The sequence below is a fragment of the Pristiophorus japonicus genome, chromosome 6 (genome assembly GCF_044704955.1).
Source record: "Pristiophorus japonicus isolate sPriJap1 chromosome 6, sPriJap1.hap1, whole genome shotgun sequence".
Taxonomy (NCBI): Eukaryota; Metazoa; Chordata; class Chondrichthyes; family Pristiophoridae; genus Pristiophorus; species Pristiophorus japonicus.
Window position 1 is genome coordinate 255,067,425 of NC_091982.1, and position 17,764 is coordinate 255,085,188.

At 42.4% G+C, this 17,764-nt stretch overlaps 1 pseudogene; it reads right to left on the bottom strand.

Moving 5' to 3' along the window:
- Positions 1-13,517, bottom strand: part of LOC139266302 (monocarboxylate transporter 14-like) — a 54,938-nt pseudogene extending 41,421 nt beyond the window's left edge.
- Positions 13,518-17,764: the final 4,247 nt, after the last annotated feature.

Genomic DNA, 17,764 nt, shown 5'->3' on the forward strand with positions numbered 1-17,764 from the left:
GTGGGAGACTTGCAGGTTACCTGTACAGGTGTGCCCGGCCTAGTATAAAAGGCAGGCCACCAGCTGTGATCCTCACTCTGGAGTTATCAATAAAGGACGAAGGTCACTACAGTTCAAGTACAACACATTGCCTCGTGGAGTCATTATCAGAGCATCCAAGGACACAACAGTTTTAAAGAGGGTCAATGCATACATGTTCTTAAAGATGATGCCTTTAGTGTCATTGTATTTCCATGTAGTTTCTGATGCACTGCTTACACAGCCTCTGTTTGAATTTTCTTCACACTCATCGGCGTTGTTTTTGATCTTCCTTGTTTCAGTGTTTTGGAAGTTAATGGCAAGCGCTGTGTCATCACTTTCAGCCGCCTGCTTCCTATTACACGTCTGCATACCACATAACTCTGCTACACTTCCTTTGGCGGATGAAAGTGGTTTTAATAGAGCACCACAGACACACAGCTTTAAATTTACTGCTCTACGAATCAGCATTGTATCTCTCCATCCAAACTCTGCAGAAAGAGTTTTGAGTAAAATTGTTATAAGGAACGCTCCAAACCCGGTGCCAGTTGTGCTTGTTCCCTGTGCCAATGCTCGCCGCTTTTGAAAGTACTGTCCCACCATGACTATATTAGGCAAGTAAGCCAAGCCGTTGCCAATCCCTGATCACACAATGAAGAAAAGAGATTTTAATTATACAGAAAAAGCTATCTGCACTACATAGGAAATACGGCACAGAAACAGGCCATTCGGCCCAACCAGTCCATTCTTTCAAATGGAATCTTCTGAACAAAATCAATGTTGGTAGCATAAACTAAAAAAACAATGAAAGTATATAAAATATTTATTATTATGCAAAAGCCATTTTGTTCTGAGTCCTCCCCCATCCTCCTCCAAAACCCTGTCCCCTCCCCCCACCTCCGCCACGCCGTTCCCACAATCCATTGCTTAGTCAGGATGGTGCATCCTATAGACATCATTCCTCAGACAGCACCAATGGTGCTCCTTGGATTATCGAGCAGGAGATAGACACTATTGCAATGTGAGATTGGACTATTGTTTTTAGACAGCTGATTGAGACAACTCATTTGAAACAGGTAAATTCAGGATTTGAAATGTTTTAAGAAACAGAGTAGTTTTATTCTACATCTCTTGCAAGTATTTGACATAAATCTTTCTGAATTGTGGTAATGGAAAGGACCGCGTTCAAACAAGATAATACAGAAGTAAGTCGAGTGCCGTTATAGCAAGTACACCGTCAGAATTATCAGACATGACAGAGTAAAAGAATTTTCATTCAACCATCAGCTTTCCCATAATTGAAAATGGTTAAACTAGTGTAGTGCGAATGAATATAACAATTATTATAAAAAACCATTTGACCAAATGCTTAAAATGCACTCACCAGCTACTACCCCAAATGAAATAAAGAGATATTAAACACTTGTTGCATAAGCACTCAGTGTCTAGTCCAGTGTGGTTATTAGCCCTCCAATTACTGCAGTTGTACGACACCCACATGCATCCACAAAAAAACTCACATATGGGCCGGTATTGCAGAAAAAGGACAGATCTGAATTAACTGGGCAGAAAAGATAGCATAGATTGATGGATCAATATTAGGCATTGAGATGTATAGATGTATTCCATAAGGCAAAAAGAGAGAAGCATCGAAGAATAGAGTCTCAAGGATAAATAGAGAGATTAAAACTAAATTGAAACTGTAAAGGGAGGCCATCTGATAAAATTCAAGCTAACACTACTAAAGGTAATCAGAAGGAACGTGTAATAAGGAGGTAAAATAGAAAGATCAGATGGGTTAAACGGGATTATGAAAAAAAAAGCAGATAATATAAAATGAAATTTTCAGGGGTTTTATGAGCACATAAAATAATTAAAGAGAATGTAGGATCACTTAGAAATGAAGGATGAAGTCCAATTGTGCGGGATAAAGGTATGGTGGAGATACAAAATCAATATTTTGCATTAATTTTTACAAATTATAATGTAAGTGACAACGTATATTTTTTAAAAACCGGTTCGTCTTCTTCGGCAGTCTCTCGAATTGAGGATGACTTGCTTCCACGCCAAAAAGGGATGAGTTCGATGAGTTCACAGATGTTTCAATAAAGAACCTAATATTCCAGGTCCTGAATTGCATATTGAAGGGTGGAAGATGCCTGTGCGTGGATTATTTTAATGTGTGGTGGCTGTTACCCACCAGCCACCGTACGAGCTTGACAGAGCTAGGTCTTGTTCCAGTGGCAGGGATTAACCAAGATGACTGGAGACCAGCTCCACTGCACGGACCTATCGCAGTGTGGGCAGGCCCATGCTGCCCCTGGGTCCATACCTCTTCTGGGCCCCAAACTCGCACCTCTCCTGGGTCCCGGTCACATCGTTCCATGATCTCGCACCACTCCTTCGCCCCGACCTCGCCGCTCCTGCTGTACCTGCCCACGCTCCAATCACCGACCTGGGTTATGGTGAAGGTCCAATCCAGTCACCCTCTTCACAGCCGTCGCCCTCCCGGACCTGCTCGCGCTGTACCCTGTAGTGGCATGCCACCAGGACGCTCCCAGGCCACCGCTCACTGCTCCTTTTAAGGCCGCAAATGTTCCCTCACAGGCTGGGGTTGCCACGCTGCAATTATTAGGCATGTGTTGACAGCGTGCAGAAAAGGAGTTGGTTTTGAAAAGGATTAGCAGAACTGAAGGTGGATAAGTCACTGGAACTCGATTGCAGGTATCGGGGCTGTTGCAAGAAGTCAAAGAGGAGATAGCGGAGGCTCTGGCCACAATTTTTTAATCCGTCATTAATATGCAAATTGTGCCGTGGGACGGGAGAGTATCGAATGTAACACCTTTGTTCAAGAGGGAAGAGAAAAATAAACCAGATAAGGACATTTAGACAGCTGTCTGCATTTCCGCAGTTACAGAACATAAGTGGATGTCAGCATAAGTGATCATCAGTTATCTATTGCAACAGCTGACTATATTACAATTCTATAATGACATTATCTGAGAGACATAGTGCAAATAAAACAAATAAGAACATAAGAAATAGGAGCAGGAGTAGTTCTTACGGACCCTCGAGCCTGCTCCGCCATTCAATAAGATCATGGCTGATCTGATCTTGGCCTCAACTCCACTTTCCTGCCTGTTCCCCATAACCCTTCACTTCCCTATAGTTCAAGAATCTGTCTATCTCAGCCTTGAATATACTCAATGACTCAGCCTCCACGTTCTCTGGGGTAGAGAATTCCAAAGATTATACAACTCACTGAGAAAAAATTCCTCCTCATCTCCATCTTAAATGGGCAACCCCTTATTCTGAAACTATGCCCCCTGGTTCTAGATTCTCCCACGAGGGGAAACATCCTCTTTCACCTGTTCGTTCACCTCTGACATCTGAGGTTGAATCCGGTCCAACAGATTGAATGAACATTTCCACACTTGGCTGGCTGTAAGGGTTCCAAATCAAACACGTCTGCGGTTATTTCAACCCATGTTCCAGTGGGCACGAGTCCACACCACAAAACTTACCATGAATTGACATAAATTGGTAGTCTCCCTAACCAAAAGTTAACATAAATTTGACACTCGTTCAAAGAATCCACATGCATAACTGTTGTCAAAGTGCACATGCAGTAGTTTTGCGATTGTTCTTGGCCGACATGGATGATTTGCACTTGGGTGTGTTGTTCTGAAGCTGGGATTGAGATATGTTATTGCCATTTTTAGCTGTGCCTGGCCTGTTCTACAGTGAGCTTGGAATGCTGCAAGCTGTGGTTCAAGAAGTGGAAAAATGTTCCATTCCTAAGCACTGGCACCCTGCCTTAGTGAACACAGAAACAATATGTGAAACATAATCGTTGGGAAAATCACAAGTAAATCTTGTTGACTTAATTTTAGCTCTGTTAGAACCAAGAACTAGAACTGAGGCTGTAATAAATATAGCTCCACACTGCGGACTCCTGTGGCACTACAGCCAGTGCTGTTTATAATAAAGGGAACAGATCACCTGACTGGTGACTTCTGGAAGATTCTGCCATCTTAAGGCTGTGTGTGCTGTGAGCTCCCTGAAGATATCACAATGGTGGCGAAGATGGGACTAAACGGATAAAACAAAGCTGCAATTTTTGTTGGTGGAGGATTCAGCCAGCCGACAGTGACTTTGAGAGCTTCTCTGTTTTGATTAACAGCTACAAATCCAAGGTAAATTACAAACACACTTGTTTGAACTGCCAGTCCAGATGGCCGCACCTATGGGGATAATAAGGCGTTTGGGGGAATTTCAACCAGACCATGACAGTTTCAGAGCATATGTGGAGCGGCTAGAAATGTTTTTCACCACAAATAATATCATTGAAGTCCTCGATGATGAAAACCATAACCGGGTGGTGTTGGAAAAGGGCTATTTTCTTAACTGAAGCAGGGCCCGAGGTATATGAAATCTTGAAAAATTTGCTTGTGCCTGACAAGCCAAAGGACACAACTCTTAAGCAGATTAGAACAGCACTACAGTCCCAAGCCCTTGAAAATTGCTGAAAGTTATCGTTTCGGAATACGAGATCAGTTAACCGAAGAAAATATCAGTGAGTACATTGTAGCATTAAAAAAGCTATCTATTCACTGTAATTTCGGAAGCTTTCAGGACTGAGCTTTGTTTGTGGGATGAAAAATGATGCGATCAGAAGAAAGTTATTGACAACGCCTAACTTGTCTTTTGATTTAGCTTGTCAGACAGCTATGTCAATGAACATGGCCGACCAATATTCCCGAGAATTTCATACTATTTTCAGTCGTCAGACAACCGAGGTGAATCACCTGCAGATTAAAAGTAAAAGGCGGTTGGGCCCCAAAGTCTCAGAAACTGACAATGGTAACAGAACATTGCTCAAAGTTGTCGATATGTGAAGGCAGAGTGTTTCTTCTGCAGGAAAACTGGGCATCTTGCGAAGGCATGCCGACTGAAGGGTAAACTGGCTTTCAAATCTATGAGTAGAAATCCCCAGAGACTACATAGCATGGAAGAAAAACAACAGGACGAAGAGATGTTAGAGCTAAACATCATCAGGAGCACGAGGTTAACTAACAGCGATTCGAAAAGTATCCTAATCCACATAGATGTTGCAGGAATCAAGATACCCATGGAAATCAACACTGGTGCATCCGTGAGTGTAGTACCGGAGTCAGTATACCTCGACAAATTGCGTGATTTCCCATTGGAGAAATCCAAGATAGAGCTGCGAGGCTACTCGGGAGAGAACATTCCTGTGGTACCGGTGAAATTCGAGGATCAATTTCTGAGCTTGCCTCTAATAGTAGTGGCAAGAGACAAGCCTGCCTTACTAGGAAGAAATTGGTTTGGATCACTGAAGCTGGATTTCAGTGAGATTTTTTGTGTTGAAACAAGATTTGCATCAAAGGATGATGTCATCAAGAATTATCCAAAGGTGTTCTGCAAAACAGGCAGTCCGATCCAAGGCTTCAAGGCGAGTGTCAAGGTACAGAAGGACGTTAGATTGGTTTACTGCAAGCTGTACCATATGCACTCAAGGAGAAAGTTGAGCAAGAACTCAAAAGACTAGAGACTAAGAATGTTATTTCTAAGGTAGATCGATGTAATTGGGCTACACCCATTGTTGTACCTAAGTCAAATGGTAAGGTAAGATTGTGTGGTGATTATAAAGTAACCGTAGACCAGGTTCTAGAGGGTAATGTCCCCAATACATTGCCAAATGTAGAAGATTTGTTCACAACACTGACAGGTGGTCAGATCTTCTCAAAGTTGGATCTTATGAATGCCTACTTAAAGCTTGATCTAGATGAAAAGTCCAAGTCATGCTTGACTATAAATACTCATCTAGGCCTATATCAATTTAATAGGTGACCATTTGGAGTGTCTTCCGCCCCTGCCATATTCCAAGGGGTGATGAACCAGAGTTTGCAAGGTATTGAAGGGGTAGTATGTTATTTGGATGACATACTAATTTCAGCACCAAATAGGCAAATTCATAATAACATATTGAATGAAGTCCTCAAATGGCTAGAGAAGCACAGAGTACGAGTATCTGCTCGCAAGTGTGAGTTATTTCAAAACTCAGTGGAGTACTTAGGGTACAGAGTAGACAAAGATGGTTTACATCCAACCATGGAAAAGCTGGGTGCAATCAGAAATGCACCCACTCCCAAGAATGTCACTGAACTGCGATTATTTTTGGGTCTTTTGAACAATTATGGAAAGTTCCTACCAAATTTGGCTATAGTATTACATCCACTAAATGAACAATTGAAAAAAACAGGTCCATTGGAAGTGGTCAGAAGAATGCAATACAGAAGTAAAAACAAATTGGTAGAGAGCATCATGTTAGTTCACTATAACGTACCTAAGGAGATCAAGCCAGCATGTGATGCCTCTCCAAATGGAGTTGGGGCAGTGATCTCTCATGTATTACGTAGTGGGGAGGAGAGACCTGGGTGTCTGGGAGCGGCTGCAGGACATTTTGGAGGGAGAGGGTGAACAGCCAGTTGTCGTGGAGCATATAGGTACCAACGATATAGGTAAAAAAACGGGATGAGGTCCTAAAAGCTGTATTTAGGGAGCTAGGAGTTAAATTAAAAAGGACCTCAAAGATAGTAATCTCAGGATTGCTACCAGTGCCATGTGCTAGTCAGAGTAGGAATTGCAGGATAGCTAAGATGAATACGTGGCTTGAAGAGTGGTGCAGGAGGGAGGGATTCAAATTCCTGGGACATTGGCACCGGTTCTGGGGGAGGTGGGACCAGTACAAACCAGACAGTCTGCACCGGAACCGGAACTAATGTCCTAGGGGGAGTGTTTGCTAGTGTTGTTGGGGAGGGGGTTAAACTAATATGGCAGGGGGATGGGAACCTATGCAGGGAGACAGAGGGAAGTAGAATGGGGGCAGAAGCAAAAGATAGAAAGAAGAAAAGTAAAAGTGGAGGGCAGAGAAACCCAAGGCAAAAAGCAAAAAGAGCCACATTACAGCAAAATTCTAAAGGGGCAAAGTGTGTTAAAAAGACAAGCCTGAAGGCTCTGTGCCTCAATGCGAGGAGTATTCGTAATATGGTGGACGAATTAACTGCGCAGGCAGCTATTAATGAATATGATATAATTGGCATCACGGAGACATGGCTCCAGGGTGACCAAGGCTGGGAACTCAACATCCAGGGGTATTCAACATTCAGGAAGGAAAGACAGAAAGGAAAAGGAGGTGGGGTAGCGTTGCTGGTTAAAGAGGAAATTAATGCTATAGTAAGGAGGGACATTAGCTTGGATGATGTGGAATCTGTATGGGTAGAGCTGCAGAATACCAAAGGGCAGAAAACGCTAGTGGGAGTTGTGTACAGACCACCAAACAGTAGTAGTGAGGTTGGAGACAGCATCAAACAAGAAATTAGGGATGTGTGCAATAAAGGTACAGCAGTTATCATGGGCGACTTTAATCTACATATAGGTTGGGCTAACCAAACTGGTAGCAATGCGGTGGAGGAGGATTTCCTGGAGTGTATTAGGGATGGTTTTCTGGACCAATATGTCGAGGAACCAACTAGAGGGCTGGCCATCCTAGACTGGGTGATGTGTAATGAGAAAGGACTAATTAGCAATCTTGTGAAAGAGTGACCAAAATATGGTAGAATTCTTTATTAAGATGGAGAGTGACACAGTTAATTCAGAGACTAGGGTCCTGAACTTAGGGAAAGATAACTTCGATGGTATGAGACGTGAATTGGCTAGAATAGACTGGCGAATGATACTTAAAGGGTAGACGGTGAATAGGCAATGGCAAACATTTAAAGATCACATGGATGAACTTCAACAATTGTACATCCCGGTCCGGAGTATAAATAAAACGGGGAAGGTGTATCAATTGTGGCTAACAAGGGAAATTAAGGATAGAGTTAAATCCAAGGAAGAGGCATATAAATTGGCCAGAAAAAGCAGCAAACCTGAGGACTGGGAGAAATTTAGAATTCAACAGAGGAGGACAAAGGGTTTAATTAGGAGAGGGAAATAGAGTATGAGAGGAAGCTTGCTGGGAACATAAAACTGACTGCAAAAGCTTCTATAGATATGTGAAGAGAAAAAGATTAGTGAAGACAAACATAGGTCCCTTGCAGTCAGAATCATGTGAATTTATAATGGGAAACAAAGAAATGGCAGACCAATTGAACAAATACTTTGGTTCTGTCTTCATGAAAGAAGACACAAATAACCTTCCGGAAATACTAGGGGACCGGGGGTCTAGTGAGAAGGAGGAGCTGAAGGAAATCTTTATTCGTCAGGAAATTGTGTTATGGAAATTGATGGGATTGAAGGCCGATAGATCCCCAGAGCCTGATAGTCTGCATCCCAGAGTACTTAAGGAAGTGGCCCTAGAAATAGTGGATGCATTGGTGATCATTTTCCAGCAGTCTATCGACTCTGGATCAGTTCCTATGGACTGGAGGGTTTAATGTAACACCACTTTTTAAGAAAGGGGGGAAGAGAGAAAATAGGGAATTATAGACCAGTTAGCCTGACATCAGTAGTGGAGAAAATGTTGGAATCAATTATTAAAAATGAAATAGCAGCGCATTTGGAAAGCAGTAACAGGATCGGTCCAAGTCAGCATGGATTTATGAAAGGGAAATCATGCTTGACAAATCTTCTAGAAATTTTTGAGGATATAACTAGTGTAGTGGACAAGGGAGAACCAGTGGATGTGGTGTATTTGGACTTTCAAAAGGCTTTTGACAAGGTCCCACACAAGAGATTGGTGTGCAAAATTAAAGCACATGGTATTGAGGCTAATGTACTGACATGGATAGAGAACTGGTTGGCAGACAGGAAGCAGAGAGTCGGGATAAACGGGTCCTTTTCAGAATGGCAGGCAGTGACTAGTGGGGTGCCGCAGGGCTCAGTGCTGGGACCCCCGCTATTTACAATATACATCAATGATTTAGATGAAGGAATTGAGTGTAATATCTCCAAGTTTGCAGATGACACTAAGCTGGGTGGTGGTGTGAACTGTGAAGAGGATGCTAAGAGGCTGCAGGGTGACTTGGACAGGTTAGGTGAGTGGACAAATGCATGGCAGATGCAATATAATGTGGATAAATGTGAGGCTATCCACTTTGGTGGCAAAAACACGAAGGCAGAATATTATCTGAATGGCGGCAGATTAGGAAAAGGGGAGGTACAACAAGACCTGGGTGTCATGGTACATCAGTCATTGAAAGTTGGCATGCAGGTACAGCAGGCGGTGAAGAAGGCAAATGGCATGTTGGCCTTCATAGCTAGGGGATTTGAGTATAGGAGCAGGGAGGTCTTATTGCAGTTGTACAGGGCCTTGGTGAGGCTTCACCTGGAATATTGTGTTCAGTTTTGGTCTCCTAATCTGAGGAAGGACGTTCTTGCTATTGAGGGAGTGTAGCGAAGGTTCACCAGACTGATTCCCGGGATGGCAGGACTGATGTATGAGGAGAGACTGGATCGACTGGGCCTGTATTCAATGGAGTTTAGAAGGATGAGAGGGGATCTCTTAGAAACATATAAAATTCTGACGGGACTGGACAGGTTAGATGCGGGAAGAATGTCCCTGATGTTGGGGAAGTCCAGAACCAGGGGACATAGTCTAAGGATAAGGGGTAAGCCATTTAGGACCGAGATGAGGAGAAACTTCTTCACTCAGAGAATTGTTAACCTGTGGAATTCTCTACCGTAGAGAGTTGTTGATGCCAGTTCATTGGATATATTCAAGAGGGAGTTAGATATGGCCCTTATGGCTAAAGGGATCAAAGGGTATGGAGAGAAAGCCGGAAAGGGGTACTGAGGTGACGATCAGCCATGACCTTATTGAATGGCGGTGCAGGCTCGAAGGGCCGAATGGCCTACTCCTGCACCTATTTTTTATGTTTCTATGTTTCTATCAGTCATTGAAGTTAGGCAAGCAGGTACAGCAGGCAGTAAAGAAAGCAAATGGCATGCTGGCCTTCATAGCGAGGGGTTTTGAGTATAGGAGCAGGGAGGTCTTACTACATTTGGCAGGACTGACATATGAAGAAAGACTGGAACGACTAGGTTTATATTCACTGGAATTTAGAAGAATGAGAGGGGATCTCCTCGAAACATATAACATTCTGACGGGATTGGACAGGTTAGATGCAGGAAGAATGTTCCCGATATTGGGGAAGTCCAGAACCAGGGGTCACACCCTAAGGTTGAGGGGTAAGCCATTTAGGACCGAGATGAGGAGAAACTTCTTCACTCAGAGTATTGTGAACCTGTGGAATTCTCTACCACAGAACATTGTTGAGGCCAGTCCGTTACATATATGCAATAGGGAGTTAGATGTGGCCCTTACGGCTAAAGGGATCAAGGAGTATAAAGAGAAAGCAGGAATGGGGTATTGAAGTTGCATGATCCGCCATGATCATATTGAATGGTGGTGCAGGCTTGAAGGGCCGAATGGCCTACTCCTGCACCTATTTTCTATGTTTCTATGTAATTGCTTTTGCTTCATGCAATCTCAGTGCCAGTGAGCGTAATTATGCGCAAATCGAAAGGGAAGCTTTGGCATTAATTTTTGGGGTCAAAAAGTTCCATAAATACTTGTATGGTCGTAAGTTTACCATCGTTACAGACCATAAGCCCCTGACAGCAATCCTCCATCCAAAGTCCCCAGTTCCAACATTAGCTGCAGCCCGAATGCAGAGATGGGCTTTGATTTTGTCAGCATTTACATATGATATTGAGTACAGACGATCAGCTGATCACAGTAATGCTGATACAATGTCTAGATTGCTTTCCCCATCACAAGTTACACCTGATAGGGAAGAAGTGTTCTATTTTTCATACATTGATGAACTGCCAGTCACAGCTGAAGAGATTGGTAGAGCAACCAAACATGACCCAGTTATGTCAAAGGTGTATGATTATATTGCAAATGGATGGCCAACCAGGTAATAGACAAAGATATTCATCCATTCTTCATTCATAGAAATGAATTATCAGTCGATAAAGATTGTATCATGTTGGGTGCAAAAGTGGTTATACTAAATAAATTCAGGTCCAAATTATTCGGAGACCTCCATGACCAGCACCTGGGAATGTGCTTGACCAAGAGTTTTGCACGCAATTACTTATGGTGGCCAGGTCTTGATAAAGATATAGAGTACATCATCAGTCAGTGTACGACATGTCAATCGGTAAGCAAGCAACCACAAACAGTACCATTACAGCCATGGAAATGGCCTCCCAGGGTGTGGCAAAGGCTGCATATTGATTTTGCTGAGCTAGAAGGACAACAATTGTTCATTGTGATTGATAGGCATTCGAAGTGGGTCAAGGCGTTTCCAATGTGGAAAATAACAAGTAAAACATTAGACATTTTACGAAGATTATTTTCTACATTTGGCCTCCCAGAAGAAATTGTTTCTGATAATGTACCACAATTTCGTTCAGAAAATTTACACAGTTCACGAGCAAAAATGGTGTGAAACATACCAAGATTCCACCATACCATCCTGCTTCAAATGGTGCAGCAGAGCGCACTGTACAAATTGTAAAATGTACCCTCATCAAACAGATGTTGGATCCTAATCCAAAGAAACGACAGTTGTCATTGGACCACAAATTGGCTAATTTCCTAATTACATATCATAATACTCCTCACACAACTACTGGTAGAACACCAGCAGAGTTGTTTCTGAAAAGACAGCCACAAACCAGATTCTCGTTGTTAAAACCAAACTTGGCACAGTCCGTAGAAGAGACACAATTAGGACAGAAAGAGAATCATGATAGAGGTAGAGTAAAAGAGAGAAGTGTGAAATTAAATCAGAAGGTGAAAGTGAAGAACCATCACCATAAATGGTTAAAGTGGTTACTAGGAAGAGTGGTGAGGATATGTGGTCCTCGCACATATTTGGTCAAGATGTTTGACAGGTTAGGTTTGTTCACATTGATCATATTTTATGAACAGATGTGGAAGTAGTTGAAGGTGGGAATGATTCAATTATTTCTGACGCATCAGATAGTTTTGATACACAAGTAGCATATCCTACATCCAATGTACTGGAAACAAATCCAAGAGAAAGTCAGAATTTAAGTCTGAGTCCGAGTCAGGCAGAAGTTAGAGAGAGTTCAAATGGAAATCAAGGGCATCCCTTGGAGGAAATCTTTTCTCAGGATCAGCCTCGAATGAGTTTAAATTCGACACCATGTTTGGAAGGTTCTGGTCGAGAGTGAAGGTATCCTCTTCGACACAGAAAACAAGTGGTTAAGCTTGATTTCTAAATATGGCAAAATAAATCCATATCTTTTGTTATGTATAACCATGCAAGTTATGTATGATGATTGTTTGTTATAAGTACTTCTTCATTCAGGAGGGGGAAGTGTAATAAATATAGCTCCACACTGTGGACTCATGTGGCATTGCAGCCAGTGCTGTTTATAATAAAGGGCACAGGTCACCTGACTGGTGACTTCTGGAAGATTCTGCCATCTTAAGGCTGTGTGTGTTGTGAGCTCCCTGAAGATATCACAGAGGCGTCTTGATGTCTACACATTCAGTTTTATTGCTGGTTGTGATTATCCCCTGCACTAGTGCCAATGCAAGTAGATGGATTTTCCATTGTCATTCCTCCCAAATGGATCATTGCAAGGTGACACATTATAGTCTCAAGACATTTCAAGAGATATTTTCAGGAGTAAAGCTAATGTAAAGTAATAAACATAGATTCGTAAACAATCTACATTATCTGATAGCTTAGTCTTTCATGTTATGTTTTGCCATGTCCATTTTCACAGTTCTACAATGTTCTATTTGAAATTTGAAGTGTTCAAAAATTACGCAATGGCCACTTAAGCAAACTCTCTGGTCGGGAGCTCAGAGACTGGTTTCACTCAGCCTTGAAATGATCCAAATACTTTACTCACCTATTGAGCCAAAAGTTTTCTTCTAACTGGAATATTTCATGTTTACATTTTTGGGAATTTGTTGATTCTAATGCCTTTTTATACACTAAGAAAACATTTTCCATCCATTTTGTTTTCTTTCCCGAATGAGTCCTCACCTAAGCCACCTGGTCCCAGGCCTCGACTGATATTGATCAGCAACTGGCTGCTGAGCCGTGTGCATGAGTTAACATGATGACCAATTGCTCACCCACTGACACCACACATTGCATTTTCTACCACAGGCAGTTTGGTTGAGAGTGGTATCTGATTGTGTCATGAACTATATCACTCGCATCTATTTGATGTGCAGGTACATCCCTAAAATGCTATTAATAAATCTATTTTCAACAAAAAAAATTACAGGAATAAATGACACACCTACCAACAATCAGTGATATACCCATTGCTAATGATCCGATCCATATTGTCAATCTGCGACTTTGATTAAACTCCTCAAGCCACTCAGCATAATGGGCCAAATTTTGGCCATGACTTGCATCAATTTTTTTTGGAGTAAGTTGTTTTTCTGGCGTAAGTTTAAAAAGTGCCATTTTCCTCCCAAAATTTGCTCCTGAGTAAGTCAGTAAGGTATGATTTTTTTTTAGTTCAGTTTTTTTTTCCAAAAGGGGGCGTTCCCAGACACTTACACTAGTTTTGGCCATTTATGCCACTTTGGCCAGATAACACTTACACCAAATCGACTTAGGTCATCGTATGTGGCCAGCTCTGAAAAACATTGCGGGCAATTAAGAATTCGGCGCAAGTTAGTACATTTAAAGCACCAAGACTTACAAAGCCCTAAACATAGCACAAAAATAAGCATTCAATAACAAATAAAAAATACAAGGAAGCTGAGAGGACATGCACCAAGACTTACAAAGCACTAAACAAACCACAAAAAGTAATAAGCAATCGATCAATAACAAATAAAAAATAGAAGTCCTACCTTTATGCCAGAATCAAGTTTTTTTAAAGTTCTCCCCCCACCACCCCAATCAAAACACTCCTTCTCCTCCCCCGCCCCCTCCCCCAATCAAAACTCTCAAGTACAACCATCAACAAATAAAAAATAAAACTGAAGTCCTACCTCGGCCCAGGAAGTCAGTGGGCCGGCTGGCCGGTGCGGGGGGCCACTCGGCCGAGGATAGGGTACGGCGAACATCGGGGCAACCCTTCGGCCGGGGATAGGGGCTGCGAGCATCGGGTCCTGCTCATAGCCCGCAGGACACGCTGGGAGGGCGAGGAGCATGTGCGCAGACTTCACTGCGCATGCGCGCAGCTGACGGCAGATTTTCTGCGCTGGGCTGTTGCTCCCCTCCCCCACTTCACTCTCTACACCATGCTGGGACACCGGAGACTCGGCACAGCCGGCAGGATGGGGACACTTTTTCTCGGCGCCCTTTCCAGCGCGCAAAATCGCCGCATTTAAGGTAAGTGCGCCAAAAAAAGGGGTTGGGGAAAATTGGGCCCAAAGTATCCACAGGACCATAACAAGCACATGCATGATGCCAGAACCACCATCCAAGCCCAGCCCCTGTCCATGTTTGGATTTATTCTCTGCATTTCACTTCTGCGTTTAGTACAGTCTTCTGAGTGGTGTTCAATGGTTCCACCACTGGTTGCCATCTTGACATTTGAGGCTGAAGAGAATCTACAAGAATAATAGGAAATAATTGGTCATACTTATTTTAAATGTGAACAACGATTTTTCATTACAGGTAATCTCATCCCTTCATTTTTGTATTTACCCACGTCAGATTTTATATCAAATTCAAAACGCTTGGTTCATCTTTTAACTGTTTGTTGTGGCACCATCCCACAATTCATTTTTATTTCAATATTTGTGCTTTATGTTTCCCTCTATTAATTGAGATTGAAATGATTCTTAAATTCAGATTGAAATGAAATTCAAATTCGCAAATTTATGTCGAATGTATTTATAATCTGGGATTGGGACCTCCAAACTCAACCCAGGGCTTTTCTGCACCGATGCAGTTTAACAAAACTAGGCGATCACTAGATACAGGTTATTGAATAACTGTGACTACCAACACGATCTTTTTCTATCTTCTCCAATGCACAAAGGTCCTGAGTCTTGCCTTTTCAAGTAGTTGAGTACATTGAAACCGTAAATCTAATTTCTGAATTGTCTCAAATACACAGGGGTCCAAGGTCAGAATACTAAATCAGTCTAAATATTCATTCTAATTATGTTTAAGGACAAATATCCTGTACCCAGATTTGAAACAGCTCCAGCAATGACACAAGTCTCACTTTGTATTTTTTACAGCACATATTTATAATTGCAATGATTCTGAACGATGACATTGGAATTATATATATTAGATAGATAGTAGAAATATAGCTGTTTGAAGCACTGTCAACTTTTTGAATTATTTTAACCATGTTTTCTTTTCTTTTGCTGCCTCACTACTACCATAATAGTCTGTGCTAGATAGTCTTTTGCTGCAAACCTTCTACAGTGGCAATTAATGGCGCACTGTTGCAGCTACAGGTCTGTCCTGTTTGCTCAGTGGATGGAGTACTAACTTCCATTGGTCTTTCACTGGCAATGTGAACTGTGCGTTACTCTGAAGTGGACTACCTAGAAATTCGGCTGACAAATAGTAAATTTCACCCATGGAGAATACCCAACATACTCTGAGTGGGAATCAGTAACTGTTGATGGTGTGACCAGGTCATTCAACTGTCCAGCCAGCAGCCACAAAGTGATGTTTCTGGACTCCAAACCCTGATTGGATTTACATTCAATTTCCTTATTTCCAATCTGCAACCCAAGCATTCTCACAAGATTCAAGTGAGATTACCCCTATTATAAGTAGTTCACCTTTCAGTCCAGGCTGGATTTAAAGCTAAGTCCCAGAGCTAAATGGACACTGTACTAAAGCATATGCCACCGAGTACCCCTCTCAGCGGCCAGCCCCCACCCTCCCATTGTAGCACAAAATTTAAGTTTTGTCAAAATATATGATATATTTGGCCAGAATTTGCGATGGGTATGACGGCGTACTCTGAGTACACAATCACACAGCCTTTGAAATGGACAGCAAGTTCGGGATATCTGTGTGCGCTTGTCCATGCGCTAAATCTCGAACTTGCGAACTGTCAGGTTCCAACTTAACAGATGGTCTGCACCGACAAGGAAATCCTCATTGCTGGCACAGAGTCGGGCTAATTCCCCCGCAACTGCTCAGCATTTGCGTATGAAAATTTTATGTCTGGTGCAAACGGGCAGGGTCCGTTTCCACAGCGTAAGGGGACGCCTCCTGACAAACACGAGTAATTGTAAAAGCTATAGGAGGCCGGAAATGGAAACATTTTAGGATTTCGTCCCTGAAAAATATTTATTGTCCGAAGTAAAGTTCGGAGGGAGCTTTGCTACATTGAGGTGTTTATTTATTGTTTTTGCATCAATGTGGAGCATACGCTTGAAATAAATCCGTACAGAAAGTGGAGGGAGGAAAAAAAACAAACCTCATTACCAGAGCCTTCCGGGATTTAATGTGCAAAAACATCTATGTTATAAATAAAGAGAGACCTCCTCTGTTTGCAAATTGGAGCACCGTCCCACGTGATCCCGGGTATGCTTCCGCACGCAGTGCGCCCCTGGGATGCGTGGACCACTACGCTGCCCTCTACTCCGCAACGGCTGAGAGGAACTTTCCGTTTGGGGCCTTGCCCCAAAATAGACCATTGTGAATACAGCTCGAAGGCCGGTGGTGTACTCCTCCGCTGACTGCAAAATCCGCGTCATTGTCTCACAAATATATTACGGGCTCGGTGGCAAGGTTATTTGTTTTGTCTTAAAACACTCCTGTGAAGTGCCTCGGAATGTTTTACTACATTAAAGGTGCTATATTAATACAAGTTGTTATTATTGTTGTCCTGCTGAAAGTTCAGTATTCTCAGTATTCCCTTGGTAATTTACGACATCCAGTGCTGAATTCAATGAAATGATGCTAATTTGCCATATTAACAATTGGAACTGAACCATTTGATCTTTATTAACTAGGTTGCCTTACCTTCTGCTAGCAATAAAATAATGAAAGGGAACACAAATGAAACAAGCCAGGGAGGAAAATTTTAATGCACAAGAATCTGTAAAACACAAGGAACAGATTTTGTGATCTCCGACTGCACTATCTTTGGAATTTTCTACCCCCGAGGGCTGTGGAGGCTCAGTCGATGAATATATTCAAGACAGAAATCGAAAGATTTTTAGGCACTAAGGGAATCAAGTGATATGGGGATAGGGCGCAAAAGTGCAGTTGATGTAAAAGTTCCGCCATGATCTTATTGAGTGGCGGAGCAGGCTCGAGGGGCCTTATGGCCTGCTCCTATTTGCTATGTTCTTTTGCTCTTACACTGCACATGTCAAGGCATCAAAACACCTGGGGAGAAATAACAAAGTATCCTACCTACCTAGAGATATTCAAGAATGTGAACGAGTTATTCATCTAAAAAGGCTGCCAAAGTAGAAGGTAGCACGGTTCAACCATGCAAAAAAATGCCAGCAGTGGATTTGCCCAATAAAATGCCTTACAATTGCTGAAAGAAGAGTTGTCTTTTTATTTAAAGAGCAGACCCAAATTATTGTTAATTTACAATACAACCAGAACACGTCAAGAACTCTATACACACCAATACGTGTCATTTGATTTGATTTAGCTTTATATAATTCTGGATCTTGGTGACACCAAATCCACTCGCCCTCTTCACTGCCGTTGCTCTCCTGCTCCAGCACGTGCTGCTCCCTGGAGCGATACGCCGCCACGCT